This window comes from Staurois parvus, unplaced genomic scaffold (genome assembly GCF_062004578.1).
Source record: "Staurois parvus isolate SC_StPar_1 unplaced genomic scaffold, SC_StPar_1.0 ptg000105l, whole genome shotgun sequence".
Lineage (NCBI taxonomy): Eukaryota > Metazoa > Chordata > Amphibia > Anura > Ranidae > Staurois > Staurois parvus.
In genome coordinates this window covers 6,216,086-6,232,171 of record NW_028317901.1, presented here as the reverse complement: position 1 = coordinate 6,232,171, position 16,086 = coordinate 6,216,086, and the positions used below count along the sequence as shown (strand labels likewise).

General features: G+C 44.0%; 1 protein-coding gene across 7 annotated transcripts in view; it reads left to right on the top strand.

Moving 5' to 3' along the window:
• The first annotated feature begins 1,749 nt into the window (after nucleotides 1-1,749).
• HERC1 (HECT and RLD domain containing E3 ubiquitin protein ligase family member 1) overlaps nucleotides 1,750-16,086 on the top strand; it is a 199,974-nt gene continuing 185,637 nt past the window's right edge. For all 7 annotated transcript variants that reach the window (XM_089671440.1, XM_089671442.1, XM_089671445.1 and 4 more), the window contains exon 1: nucleotides 1,750-1,892. The gene's annotated coding sequence lies outside the window, so the exon portion shown is untranslated. The remainder of the gene's footprint in view (nucleotides 1,893-16,086) is intronic.

Sequence of the window (16,086 nt, the reverse complement as noted above, 5' to 3'; positions counted from 1 at the left end):
GGTTAGTGTGAACCTAACTTAATAGAGGAGGTATATTACTGGCCAGATCACCAGGTGAAAACAGAGCAGAAAAAGCCAAAGAAAAGAAAATAGATGCAGCCAACACATCTAATGATTGATAAGCTGCAATATGTTACAATTTTGTTTTGGGGTTTAATACTGCTTTAGTTTAGGTTCTCACCTATGCAGTTTGCATTTGATCCGTTTCTGCAGTGCTTTCTGCGGTACGTTTTTGCACATGCGTTTTTGACGCATTTTGTGTTTTTCCCAACTTGTTGCTGGGCAGATTAAAATGCAAAATTCATCAAAAACACACTACATGCTTTTCTGCAGCATCTCCACTGACCCCAGGTTCACACCTATGTGGCCGTGCAGGCCGTGTTTTGCACGGGCACGAGAGTCCATTAATTTGAATCGACTTCTGTGCCCATGACACGCAGAGAAAGAAGTCCCTGCACTACTTTGGAAAATGCAGCCCGCACGGCAACCTCGGTTCCCAGTACAGTTGCGTTTCCCAGTGCGGGCAGCGTGCCACTAGAACTAATGGCACCCGCCTGCGGGTCCGCAATTCTCTGTGTGGGTGGTGCAGCTGCACGGATTTTTGTGCAGATCCGCAGCGGCACCACCCACACAGATGTGACCCGGGGGTTATGTCTAGAGAACTGCGTTTAAAAAAACTCCTTGAACCTTTCCAAAAAACGCACTGGGTGAAAAAGTGGAGATGTGAACCTGTCCCATAGGAAATCATAGTAAATGGACTGCTGTGCGTTTCTGCAAAATGCAGCGGCAAACGCTGAACCTAGACTTAATGCTGGTTCTGATAGAAAGGTGTCAGGACACCCAGTGCATGGCAGTTTGTTGCATGTAGGACTGCATAGCTGTAGACTGGTCAGGGTGCCCATGTTGTTCTGTATCTACGGCCCAAAGTGCCTAGAGTGGTCACGTGAGCATCAATACTGGATCACAAAGCAATGGAAGAAGGTGGCCTGGTCTGATGAATTCCAAGGACGGTTTGAGGAACACAACGATGAGTTTGAGGTGTTGACTTGGCCTCAAAATTCCCCAGATCTCAGTCCAATCGATCATCTGTGAGATGTGCTGGAAAAACAAGTCGAATCCATGAAGGCTGCTCCTTGCAATCTACAAGACTTAAAGGCCTTGTCCCCACATGGCGTATAATACGGTATACACAGGCAGGGACGCATTCTCCTGCTCTGGGGATGTACGGGTGTTCCATGCATCCCCATGCAGGGAGTCCCATTGGCTTCCATTACGACATCGTTGTCGTGTCCCAATATGACATCCATGTCCTGGAACTCACCGTGTGCATTCAGGGTCATTGACCCAGACGATGTCATATTGGGACACGGCAACTATGTCCCAATGGAAACCAATGGGACTCTGCATGGGGATGCATGGAACACCCGTACAGCAAGAAAACACCGGCCTGCATGGGCATATCGTATTGTACGGCCTGTGGGGACCGGGGATCTGCTGGTGACCAGTGGGTGTCAGAGTGCCCAGCACCCTTCACAGGTCTCCAGGTTATGGTGGGGGGTCATAATGTTATGGCTGATCGGTGTCTGTTATGTACAGTATATGATGGGGGAAGTGACATTCATTGTCACACTAGATGGGATGACACCGACGGTGATCCGTACATGTATGTCACTGCTCGCTGTAGCCGCTCGGTCGGCCAGTGTTTACATGGCTGCTCTCTCCGCCCTTTCCTGGGTGTGTTCCCGGGACTCCGCCCTTTCCTTTCTTCTGACAAGTAGAACCGTTGCGGCTCTGATCACAGCGGGCCCGGCTGGACGGACACCGGCACCCTCGGGACAGACAGCGGCCACATCGCTCGACACAGGCCGCCTCCCGCGGGGCTCGGAGATCAGGTACAGAGGGGGAGGGGAAGGTGAAGATGCCAGTGAGTGCAAGCTCCGAGGCCCAGTGTCAGTGTGGGTGATGCTGCTGACACCAGGCAGATGTGCCCATGTCATGTTATATAATGTATGACGACGGACAGCCCATACATGGCCGATCGGGCCTCCGATATCACCGTGCGAGCTCCACCCAGACATCTGCAAAAGGCCGATTAAACCGGATGACAATGGGGGGCTCTGCTGTGTCCCCATCATCGGGGTGTCACCCACAGTCTTTGTCACCTCACTGGTGCGTAGGTGACTTAGCAGATTCAAGCTCCCCTCCCCCCTGCTCCCATGAGGATTGGTATGGGCCACTGCTATAGCAGATGTTGCACAGTACTATTGGGGGATCATGTCCTCCCTCCATATCTTACACTGTCTGATGATTGGTGATTATAGTTCAATATCTGATGATTGGTGATTATAGTTCAATATCTGATGATTGGTGATTATAGTTCAATATCTGATGATTGGTGATTATAGTTGAATATCTGACCATTGGTGATTATAGTTGAATATCTGATGATTGGTGATTATAGTTCAATATCTGATGATTGATGATTATAGTGCAATATCTGATCATTGGTGATTATAGTACAATATCTGATGATTAATTATAGTTGAATATTTGATGATTGGTGATTATAGTTGAATATCTGATCATTTGGTGATTATAGTTGAATATCTGATCATTTGGTGATTATAGTTCAATATTTGATCATTTGGTGATTATAGTTCAATATCTGATGATTGGTGATTATAGTTCAATATCTGATCATTTGGTGATTATTTATTTCAGGTACTTATATAGTGCCGTCAATTTAAGAAGCACTTTACATATATATTGAACATTCACATCAGTCCCTAACCCTCAAGGGGCGTACAATCTAAGGTCCCTAACTCACATTCATACATATACATATTAGGGGCAATTTAGACAGTATCCAATTCACCTACCAGCATGTCTTTGGAGTGTGGGAGGAAATTGGAGTACCCAGAGGAAACCCACGCAGGCACAGGGAGAACATGCAAACTCCAGGCAGGTGGTGCTGGGGTTAGGACTCGAACCAGTGACCCTAGTACTGCCAGGCGGAAGTGCTAACCATTTAGCCACTTTGCTGCCCATAGTGCAATATCTGATCATTGGTGATTATAGTACAATATCTGATAAGTAAACCCAGTACATTGATAATAAGTGAGGCATCCAACATGGTATTAGCCTTCTGTTTTGCATATGTAGCACCATGGTTATGGCACAGCGGTAATACTATGCATGCATCGAAACGACATGTCAGTTGGATGACCAGACTCCTATTCCATGGACTGTGACTTATAAATTTTCCAGGTTTGTTGACCTACTATCCTGTATCCAAAAACACAAGTTGGCGGCTCACTGCCCCCACAGAAGTACCAAAAGGGTGATCTGTGACGCACCTCTCTACCAGACTGTGTCCTCGCCAACATTCCCCTGGCCGCCTCTACCAGACTGGGTCCTCGCCCACATTCCCCTGGCCGCCTCTACCAGACTGGGTCCTCGCCCACATTCCCCTGGCCGCCTTTACCAGACTGGGTCCTCGCCCACATTCCCCTGGCCACCTCTACCAGACTGGGTCCTCGCTCACATTCCCCTGGCCGCCTCTTCCAGACTGGTGAGGTAATGGTGTCTGGGGGATATTGGTGAGGAGTCCGTGTCCCCTCCTAGACTAATGATCTTCACATTCTGCACACCACTTGATTGCTAGTAAGAAGAGGACACCTTATCCAAAAACTAAAGACGACTTGGAACATCACCCAGAACTCTTGAACTCATGACCAGTTATCTTTAAACCCCAGCTGATCTAGACCCCAGGTGAACTACACCCCTGTCTGACCTGTCAGGATTGTCAGGATAAGCCCCAGGGAACCCCAGATACCCAAATTTGAGATCTCTGACTTCCCAAACTTCCTTCTTGCAATACTGGAGGCCTTGACTGATAACCATCACAACCGGCATTTTTCTAAGGAGTACACCTTGGGTAATTGGGAAACTAAAGCTGGCCATACACTGTATGAATTTCATTCAGTTCCTGAGGAATTTGGCCGAAATTTTCTTTGCAGGGGGCTCTGTTGTTTGCTTCCCACCTGACAATTCTCCACTGGAAAATCGAAGAAGCCAGGTGTAAATATGGTGGCCAAACTGCAACTGCATCCTGTCAGATGCAGGTGTTTTGTATTTTGACAGCCAGCAGAGGGATTTGTCCATCCACATTGTAAAGCGTGGATGGATGAAATTTTGACATCTGGCCCCCGCTGGCTGTCAAAATACTTTAACAGTGGTCACCCACAAATCAAATTTTGGACAGTTCAGCAGGAACCAGTGAAACTTTGTACAGTGAATGGTCAGCTTAACACCATCCACTTGGAATACTCCCCTTGAGGACAAATTGCAATTACCTCTGGACAGTTTGATGTGGTAGTCTTGTAGTAGGTGGGGTCTTGTTTAATCGGTAATGTGCCCTGAGTTGCTTAATTTTTCCATCTGAGAATAGTGTGTTCTCCCAAAGCACCTGGTGAAATGTTTTTATAGTAATATAACAGTTCGTTAGAGCAATATAATGTTTTTACAGTAATATAACAGTTCGTTAGAGCAATATAATGTTTTTACAGTAATATAACAGTTCGTTAGAGCAATAGCAGTGTGGCAATGCTTTGACATGTTGATTAATTCTGGCATTGTGACAGGTGAACTGATCAGACAATGTCTTATTCTGTCACAATAGTTTACATTGATTTTACAGTATTTTACAAACATTAGGTCTTCATTCAAACAGTGTCTACAGACAAAGGTGATCTACTTGAACAAATCACATAAAATTGAAATCTAAACTGAAAATGTTTCACATGAAAAGACTAAGTACACTGCTACATTTACCACCAGTTCAAACCCATGAAATTAAAACCTGGTGGTAAGACTAGGTCCCAATGATCATAATCCCCTTAGGGACTATTCAGGCGGAACCAGTCTTCTATTGCCTGGTGTTTTCTTTGCCATTGACTTGTATGGTGTCATCATGCCAAGATAAAAAGAGCTCTCCAAAGTCTTCAGAAAGAAAGTTGTGGATGCTCAAGGGTTTATTAAAGAATGTAATCTACTGTACAAATGGCATAGACTTCAAAAGACTTCTAATTTGTCCAAAAATGGCTGACCTGGCAAATTCTGCTCTGGAGCTGACCATTTGATGCTAAAAGATGTTTCCATGAAGATTAGGATCTGTAGGTAACACTTGCAGCAGTTGCTGTTAAACTGCATACATCCACAATCCGAAAGAGCTTGCATTAATTTATTCTACTTTGGGTGGGGGGGGGGCGGTCCAGGTAAAATCATCTGCTGTCCAAAAATAACAGAACAAGTCTTCGGGTTGTCATTGAACATAGGCAAAGACCACACCTTCTGGAACAATGTACTGTGGACTGATTCATTAAATACAGACACAGTTTGCCCACAGTAGGAGTAGACCCTTTTAGTGATGAACTGAAGGTAGAATTTACCAACTGTGAAGCATTGTGGTGGAAATCTTATGGCGTGTGGTTGGTTTGCTGCTTTATATCCTGGCAGCTTGCAGCCATTGAGTCAACTATGAATTCTGCATAGTTCTTCATTAATCCTTCAGCACAATAATATACTGAATGCTACTAGCAAATTCCCCAAGTAACAGCTCAAAAAAGTAACGGATGGTTATTGACTGGCCTAGTCAAAGCCCTGGTTCGATCCCTATTTAAATGGTGTGTAGGGAATTTGAAATGGGCACTTCATGGAAGGAAACCCACAAACTCAAGGAATTTTCGTGGAAAAGTGTTCGAAGGTTTCAATGTCAGGGGCTGGTGGACGATAATGTAAAACGCCAGTCATTTCTGCTAAAGGGAACAAAACATGGTTCGAAGACCAAGGGAGTACTTACTTTTCCACAGTACATCATTACATTTAGTAGTAGTTTGTGTGTGTGTCACCTTGCCTGTTCAAATATGTTGCGAAAGTCAATAATTTCCACAAGCGGGCTGTGATGTGCCGAAACGTCGGTGTAATGAAACTACCATTTGCTTAGTTTTGTCCTTTTGGAAGTCCTGAAAGGGCCCTCTACATCCATTACTATATTTCCTTACTTATGTGGAGCACCAAGGCCGTATTTTGGATTGAGTGCTGGTACCACCATCCTGCATGTAACAATCATAAACGCATTTGATGGGCTTTTACGCATCCATCATTTAACAGCTGGACACACTTTGCTAGCATCTTTACCAGTATATGTAACCATTTTCCCTGGATCCAACTCTCCCCCACTATGTACTTGTACCAGGCCAGTGTGGGACTGTTTTTGCACTAGTCAGTAATTCCTTCATGCTTGTTTGTTATTCGTTTCTTCTGTTTATGAATCTTGCCCGACTTATTCAGCAATACTCCATTGAGTGCTGAAAGTGATCGATAATGCATTGGGTAACATTTGCCTAATACCTATTACAGAGTTTCAGCATCTAGATGGAACTACTGCATCTCTGGCACAATGTATTTGACAGCTTTATCATGTGATTTCCTTTTTTGTTTTATTTATTTATTTCATAAATAGCCTGCTTAAAGTGTTACAAACCCAGGACTGCATTTGCTATCTGTTCTCTCACAGTACAGCGAACATGGAAATGCAATTATTTTAGTACCTAATAAACTGCTAAATACCTTTTCTCATCAGCAGTATATAGCAGTCTTTTCACTTCTATCAGTGTCTGACAGAGCAACGGTTAAACTTGTAGGAGGTTTTCATTTTGCTCTGAATGTCCTATGAGGCTGCATAATCCCTGACCTCTGTCTGGACAGTGCTGATTGGCCCTGTGCTGATCACATGCACTCTCCCAAAGGAAAAAAAAAAACCTCTCTAGCCATACACACTAAACTGAGCATGTGCAGAGTGACTCCACACAATATGTCTTATCAGGAGGTAAGAGGGGGACACTGGAAGAAGGGGAGGATCAGAGAAAACAGGATCAAACAGGCTTTTTACACAATGCGGAGGATTAACCCCTTAGGTACCACAGTGAGTATAACAAGCATTCTTTACTGCATATACAGACTGATATTACGGTTGTGGATTTAATTGCAATGCTCCACGTTTCCTTTTTTGACATGCAGTTCTAGGGTAGGAAATTATTTGTTCAGTTAGAAAATGCTAAGCAAATTTCCAATGCATTCTTAAAAGAGAATTATGGCCTCCAATTAAAAAAAAAAAATATATACACTAGATTGCCAAAGGTTTTGGGATGCCTTCCTTTACACGCACAGTCTTAGTACGTAGGGTGCAATATTGAGTTGGCCCACTCCTTGCAGCTATAACCATTTCAGCTCTTCTAGGAAAGCTGTCCACAAGGTTTAGGAGTGTGTCTATGGCAGCATTTCTCAACTAGGGTGCCCAGGCAAAAGTGGCCAAAAATTGCCCAAATCCTGTATACAAGCCAGTAGGTGTAACAAGCCTGCCTTTTAGTTACACGAAGCCACAGGTTTTCATTACAGGCACACAGGGGCCATTACGCCCTTCTAGCCGCAGGCGTCCTGACAGCCAATAACATCATCAGTTCATAAGGAGGTTGTCAGCTGCCTGCACAGCATCCTAGTTTGATCATTCCCTGCCTCTCTCTGTCAGTGCTGGGGTCACACTAGCAGTGAAAAATTGAGGGCGAAGAGAAACACTGGAATACTAGTCAGTACTAGTGTGCAGAAGTGTATTTGCTTTGAAAGAATAAATCGCCTCTAAGATGTTGGATGTTGCTGTGTTATACAAAACTATTAGAATAGTTTTTCACATTTTAGAACAGTGTGCCTTGGGACTGTCCATAATTTTAAAGGGTGCCATGACTAAAAAAAGTTTGAGAAACACTGGTCTATGGGAATGCTTGACCATTCTTCCAGAAGCACATTTGTGAGGTCAGGGACTGATGTCGGACGAGAAGGTCTGGCTCACAGTCTCCACTCTAATTCATCCCAAAGGCGCTCTATCAGGTTGAGGTGCAGGCCAGTCAAGTTTCTCCACCCCAAACTCACTCATCCATGTCTTTATGGACCTTGCTTTGTGCACTGGTGCGCAGTCATGTTGGAGCAGGAAGGGGCCATCCCCAAACTGTTCCCACAAAGTTGGGAGCCTGAAATTGTCCAAAATATCTTGACATGCTGACGCCTTAAGAGTTCCCTTCACTGGAACTAAGGGGCCAAGTGTAACAGAACCGACCCAGACTGCACTTGAGTACTCCCGTTAGAATACCGCTTCCCCGTCCGAACACCAACAACACACCACAGCCGACCATACAAGACTTGACGACACCAGTCTGTCTGAATATGGAACTCTTTATTTTAAACTCAAACAGGCTTTTTATACAATACACACTGAGACTGATCACATGATCATATGCAAACGCAGCTATATACAGAAATAGACTTTAACACTCTAAACAGTCAGGCTACGTTCACATGAGCCTTGTGTGCAGGAGGCAGAGAGGCGTTTGGGAAGCGTTTTTACCGCTTCCCAAACGCCTCTGCCAATTCTGCACATTACAGCACATGGTGCTGTTCTAACGGGAGCGTTTGCGTTGCGGCAAAACGGACGCCTGTGGTCGAGTCAGGAGGCTTTGAAGCCTCCTATTCTCGTCTATGGTGCCGCTCCGCAAACGCCCAGTCGGCGTTTGCGGTGCGGTTGCGGGACGTTTGCGGAGCGGTATCACCACTCTACTGTATTATAGGCGTTTGTGGGGTGTTATTAACGCTCGGCAAACGCCTAGCAACCGCCACTAAACCGCGCATGCGGCGTTTGCGGAGCGTTTGCCGAGCGTTAAACGCTCCGCAAACGCCGGACCAATGCTTGCCAAACGCTTGCCAAACGCTATAGGGGCGTTTGGCAAGCGTTGGTAAAACAGCCAAGTGTGAACGAGCCCTAAGTTAATTAGGTTAGCTAGCTGGGTGATTTAAACAAAAGGTGAATGGGAATTCGCACCTAGACAATGGTTTGATGATTTAGGATCTCACTACAGAGCAGACGGTTCGGCTCCTACACTGGAGTAGAGGGGAGGCCAGTGTCATCAGCTCTTTCAATTCACATGTCTAGTTCAGAATCAACAACCAGGAATAGTCTTCATAAGCTGATAAATATTACTGTTCCATCTGAAGTAGTTCCAACCGCATTCTGGGCATCCATTAGTCACCTTGTGCCCCTAAGAGACACAGGGTGACTTGCACATAAGAGGGATATGGGGAGCTGAGACAGGGGTCTCCCAACCTCTGCAAAGTAAGCTGGGTTCCATGAGCCCCCCACCCAAAGTGACTCTCTTCACACCAAGCCCAACCCCTGAAAAACAATCCCACACCATAATCCCCCCCCTCAACCAAACTTTACACTTGGTACAGTGCAGTCAGGTAAGGACCGTTCTCTAGGCAACTGCCAAAGCCAGATATGTCCATCGGATTGCCAGACAGAGAAGTGTGACTGGTCACTCCAGAGAACATGTCTCCACTGCTCTAAAGTCCAGTGGCGGCATGCTTTACACCACTGCATCCAATGCTTTGCATTGCATTGCACTTGGTGATGTAAGGCTTGGATGCAGCTGCTCGGCCATGGAAACCCATTCTATGAAGCTCTGTACGCACTGTTGGGCTAATCTGAAGGCTACACAAAGTTTGGAGGTCTTTATCTATTGACTGCAGACAGTTGGCAACTTCTGCGCACTGTGCGCTTCAGCATGTGCTGACCCCGCTCTGTCATTTTATGTGGTCTGTTGTTCCCAGTTTCTTCCACTTTGTTCTAATACCACTAACAGTTGACTTTGGAATATTTTTAGTAGCAAGGAAATTTCACGGATGGACTTATTGCACAGGTGGCAACCTATCACGGTACCACGCTTGAATTCACTGAGCTCTGGAGAGCGACCAATTCTTTACAAATGTTTTGTAGAAGAAGTCTGCGTGCCTAGGTGCTTGATGTTATACAGCTGTGGTGATGGAAGTGATTGGAACACTTGAATCCAGTGATTTGGAGGGCTGGCCCAATACTTTTGGAAGTATAGTGTATGTGCCACAGCACTTAATTATTAGTGCATCTGTACCTACAGTTCTTTTCTTAGTCCATCTACAAAGTCCAGCAATTACCTGCTGATCCTGCCAGTGAAGTCCACCTAATGCAGCTTCCTGTGATGGCATAGCAATAATGCCGCACTGGCCCTGAATTCAGAGCAGAGTTGGTAATAAATGCATGTAATCATTTTTAAATAGTATCAATCGTACTGTGGGCCTGAAACTATTGTTTCCAACCTCTTCCCCCTTTTTTTTTTTTTTTTTTTGGCTGCTCCTGATGCTCAGTTGACAAGTAGACAACATATAAGTAAACCAATAGCAAATAGACACCATAGTGACATGTACTCTCAATTTTACAAATTTGCGATTTTGTCACGGAAATGTCGCAGGTTCTGTGCGTTATAAACTAATCTCTGTGCTACAATGTGATGCCGATATTGGCCACAGATCATATTTACTGCCTGGTCTCTACTTTTTATAATAATTATTATACAGGATTTATATAGCGCCAACAGTTTGCGCAGTGCTTTACAAAATGAACCACTTGCCCTCCTGAGGATTTACACCCCTTCCTGACCAGGCTATTTTTTTTGCGTTACGGCGCTGCGTTACTTTGACAATTGTGCGGTCATGCAACGCTGCACCCAAATGTAATATTTACGTCCTTTTTTGCCCCCCTTTCTTTCGGTGGTATTTGATCACCTGTGCAGTTTTAATTTTTGATTATTTATATATATATATGAGCCTGACAATTTTGAGAAAACAATATTTTTGACTTTTTGCTATTAAACATGCCCAGTAAAAAATTGAATTTTGTCATAAATTTAGGCCAAATGTATTCTGCTACATGTCTTTGCTTAAAAAAAAAAAAAAAAAAAAATCCCAATACGTGTAAATTAATTTGGTTTGCATGAAAGTTAAAGCATTTACAAATGGAGGTATAGATACTGGAATTTTTATTTTTACTAGTAATGGCAGCGATGAGCGACTTATAGCAGGACTGCAGCGGGCATTCTGACACTGGGGGGAACTGACATGGTGTTACTGACATCCCAAGTTCACTGTAATCGCACTGCTTTGCATGGCTGTGCTGTGCATAGCCATCCAAAGCAGTGTGCATGTGCTGACAGGGAGGATAACTGTATTGTTTTTATACAGTTCTCTTCCCCGTCAGAGATACTCGGTAATCACCGGGTGCTGGCAAGTAATCCCTGGTTAGGACCTGGTGATTGAGAGCTGCAGCTGCGAATGGCGGCGCGGGTAGGGTGCACGCGTACATCTTGCACCCCCTACCTGAAAAATGCAAAATCGCATATATACGTGATTTTGCGCACACGTGCCGCCCTGTAGCGGTATATCTGCCATAGGGCGGTCGGGAAGCGAATAAATAAATCAAACTCAGGAGGCTGGGTGAATGTAGCCTTCCTCATCAAGCACACTGCAAGGTTTCTTGCTGTAAAGGCTAGAATGTTAGGTTAATCATACACGTGAAACAGCTCCCAGTGAAATTCTGTAGAGGCCTGCAGTGCTGTCCAAATTTGCTGACGAATTGTGTAGTTCCTTTTGTTAACATTCACCTGAATACATCCTTTGCAGCCTTCGCGGACCACCTATATAGATCTGGAGAATGTGAAAGATTCATTAAAGCACCACTGAGGGCAAAAGCTACTGTATCTTTCTATCACCCTGTCTCCCACCCATTACCTTGTGAAGCCACCTATATTCACCTACTGTAAGTCCCTCACCACTGCCTGGTGCAGGGAACCTCTAATCTAGCACTGCTATTGATCCTGAAACCGCCGGTGCTTGACTTCTCTCCACTGATGTTAGTCCTCTTCTGGATCCTGAGAGAACATTTCCACTGGACATCCAATAGGAAGTGTCCAGGTCACAAAGAGGGATGTAACCAGAAAGTATATTGAAGAGGATAGGCTCAGGATTGGAGCATCACAAGACCCCATCTTACGCATGGTTCACACTAGTGCAGGCCATGCGGCCAGCGTTCGCTCGGGCACAGAAACCCATTCATTTGAATGGGCTGCCGTGCCACATGTCGCACACAAAAATCCTTTTTTGATCATGCAGTTTCCCTGCGGTTCCCGCACCCGCGATCGGTGCGGGCTGAGATGTGTGGGGGTGCTATTCAGAATGAATGTCAGCCCCGCATGTCTCTCAAAAGGAGGGGGTAGTTGCAGGTGCAGTAACAGGTGCGATGAATCCCAAGCATAGTATATTTTTACATGGTTACATTGGTCCTGGTTGGACCAATATAAATTGTATACACTATACCGGGCTGATGCACTTGGAAGCCAGAAATCACTAAAGTAGACACCACTACTCCCGTGATCTCCACTTGCTTCTAGGTTTTGTGTCTAGCGGCTTCACCTCCTGCTGACTGAACAGAGGAGTGGGGTCGTTCGGCAAAGGTGCCCTTCAGATTATGCTTTGCGGTTTCTAAATGAATGCAAAGCGTGTTCTGATTGGATAAGGTGAAGTGCATGAAGTCACCGTCCACCTCATTCCAATCAGAGGATGCTTTGCATTCATTCAATGGTGCCAACGGCGAGCGACCAACAGCCTGTATTCATAATGCATCAGATCAGCCACTCTGCTCAAGACCTGGCAACAAGTGATCAGTTAGAGAGTTGTGGGGGGAGGCACTGTATCTTTATCCGGGAGAGGGTCTTTAATCCAGGCGTGTACAAATGTAACACTTGCCTGTGAAGAACCGTCCCTTTGTGATAACATTTTGCCCTTTCCATTCCGGTTTTATCTCCTTGTTAAGTGGCCTTCCTGTTCTACCTTTTTTTAAAACTGGATATGTTTGGAGGCTGTTGTGTGTACAGGCAGTTTGCTTGGGTGATGGGGACTTGTAGCCTTTCACTTATCCAGATTTTATACTGTGCTGATTACTGCTGTATTGTGCTGTAGAGTTTTGGGTGTGGGTGGGGAACCAGGTGTCAAACTGTCTGGTGGGGGTGCAGGGGTCAGGGCTCTGCCAGCATGTGCTGTATAAGTTGAGTTGTGTTCAATAAAGCGATGCATTAATTCACCATACACGAAGTTCCGACTCGTGGTTTGGGATATCTGGCAAGGATTGTCTTTTGAGCTTTAATACCCACCTTGGCAGAGTGCTGGAAGACTTGCCTGAAAAGGGGACCATTGGCTGAGACTACGGCGCAAGAGGAAGCCCGCCACATTGCCTCCCAAAGATGTTCCTGTATGTCATTGTGTTTGAGTGGTTATACTGGGGCCCCATCACCAGTCTTTTCACCTGGCAAAGCTGAATTCATAAAAGCGATTCGAGTGGCAAACTAGCTGCTGGATTGGTTTTACAGGTGTGGCAGGAGAGGGTTCACTCCCGACCCTCCCACCCCCCTTTTTTGCCGCCGTTCTGTGCTCTGCAGTCCTACTGAGAAGCCCGGGACTGAAGCCGACTGTTCTGCCAGCTGACCATACAGATGACTGAGGACCAGAACATCCCCAATATAAGAAGATCTAGGTCTAAGAAACTGGAAGCCACAAGTAGTTTGTCACTTCCGGTTTTAGCCTAACATACATAGACCGTTACCGGCCTGTGAAAGCATCAGATCAAACCGATCTGGGTTTGATCTGATGCTTTGAAGGGCAGAGGAGAGATCTGGGATCTAATAAATCCTAGATCTCTCTGTAAACAGGACCTGTCGCTGCTTCGGGTATCACAAGGGATGTTGTTTTATCCCTTGTGATGGCCATAAAAGTGCTAAAAAAATGTAGAGACCGTGTAAAAAATTTTAAATAAATAATAATAAAAAAAAAAGTTTCCCCCTTGCAAAGGCAGACGCATATGAAGGTTGCGTATGCATATGTAAAAGATGTTTGCATCACACGTGAGGTATCGCCGCAAGCATTGCAATAATTCTAGCATCAGATCTCCTGTGTAACTCTAAACTGGTAATCTGTAAAGGCGTTTAAAGCGTCACCTATTGAGATTTTTAAGTACCATAGTTTGTTGCCATTTCACGAGCATGTGCAATTTTAAAGCGTGACATGTTAAGTATCTATTTACTCTGCGTAACATCTTCTTTTATGTTTTACCAAACAATAGGGTATTATATTGTGTTTTACGCTTAAGAATTCAATAAAGTGTATTTTTTTTTAATGCATTTGGAAAACCACACCACAAATGCTGTGTGATATGAAAAAATTGCAACACCCTTTATTTCATTCTCTTTGCTTAAAAAATATGTTGGGGGGTGCAAAGTAGTTCTAGAAGATCTGATTTTAACATTAATGTGAGAAGTGTCAGAATAGGCTTGGGAAGCAAGTGGGTCAATATGGAAGTCCGTAGTCGGTGTGTCCAATCCAAGAGCCAGCTCCACTGATGGCAAGTAGAGATCCTCAAAGTCTCTACTTTTTTTTTTTTTTTTAGAGTCTTGGCTACCTGGCTCCTGACCTTTTGTCCATCTCTGCAATAATCTTTTATAAATAGACCCAACTGTTATTAACACCACACATTCCTGCTACATATGATTGGCCTGTGAGTGGCTGTCAGTCTGCTTGACCCTCTCTGATCTCAATTCCGATGAGTACACCAGTTTTCAGTGTGACAGATCTAAATTGTATAGTACACACGCAGGGTGTCATTGGTTGTAGTGTCATTATACATTTTGAAATTTTCTTTTGTCAAAGTTTCTTTGATTGTTTTTAATAACTGGTAAATGTTGTTCTTCGCAAGTGCTATAACTGGGGTGCCTTCAAAGATAAGGGGGAAAAAAAGCAAGTTATGGCTTCTCACCATCTGCTGTACCCTTTGTCCTGTTTTCAGGTTAAATCCTAATACTTTTCCTGTAATACTGTGTTTGTTTTTGCTTTTAAAAGAAGTGGAGGCAGATGTAAAATACTCTATAAGGCATCTTGCACACTTTACTGATGTATGGGCATCAGACATTCCTAGCAGAAAATACACAAGGATAGGATGTGTATCAGTTGCATTTATTTGAAAGTATGCACACACAAGCAGGAAGCTTGGCATTCGTGTGTATCCCTGTGTATTTGCAAGCATAACTGCAAAAATACTGACTGGCAATGCAGATTTTTGTAACTTTTTTTTTTTTTTTGTTTTTTTTTGTTTTTTTTCTTTTTTTGTTTTAACACATCAATACCCAGCACTTGTTTATGGCCCTGTGTGTAAACAATGGACTGCATTTTAGATCAGTGTAAAAAAAATAAATACAAGAGGCCTAAAACTCATGTAAAAATATACAGGTACATCTCAATAAATTAGAATATCATCAAAAAGTTAACTCCCCTGACCTAACCCCATAGAGAATCTGTGAAATATTGTCAAGAGGAAGATGAGAGACTTCAGACTGAACAATGCAGATGAGCTGAAGGCCACTATCAAAGCAACCTGGACTTCCATAACACCCCAGCAGTGCCACAGGCTGATCGCCTCCATGCCCCATTGATTCAGTAATTCATGCAAAAGGAGCCCGACCAAGTATTGAGTGCATACTATACTCCTGTACATGGACAAACTTTCAGTAAGCCAACATTTCTGTATTAAAAATCCTCCTCCTTTTTTTTTTTTTTTGTATTGGTTTTATGTAATATTCTATTTTTCTGAGATACTGAATTTTGGGTTTTCATTTAGCTGTAAACCATAATCATCACATTAAAATAAAGATAAATTGAAATATATCACTCTGTGTGTAATGAATCTACAGTTGTGTTCAAAATAATAGCAGTCAGATATCACTAACCTGATCAATCACTGGTTTTGGTAGAAATGATATTTCTACATGGCAAATAATTTACTAGCAGGTGTAGTAGAGTAATAGAAATCCAACAGACCCAACAGTCATGACATGCATGCTGCTGATTCTGTGTAATTGAATCACTAATTGAAAGGGGCATGTTCAAAATAATAGCAGTGTGGAGTTCTATTAGTGAGGTCATTCATTCTTTGAAAAACAGGTGGCAATTATTGCCCTTATTTAAGGAAGGAAGGCAGCAAATGTTGTACATGCTGGTTACAGTGCATTTCTCTCTGCAACTCTGAAGAAAATGGGTCGTTCCAGACATTGTTCAGAAGAACAGCGT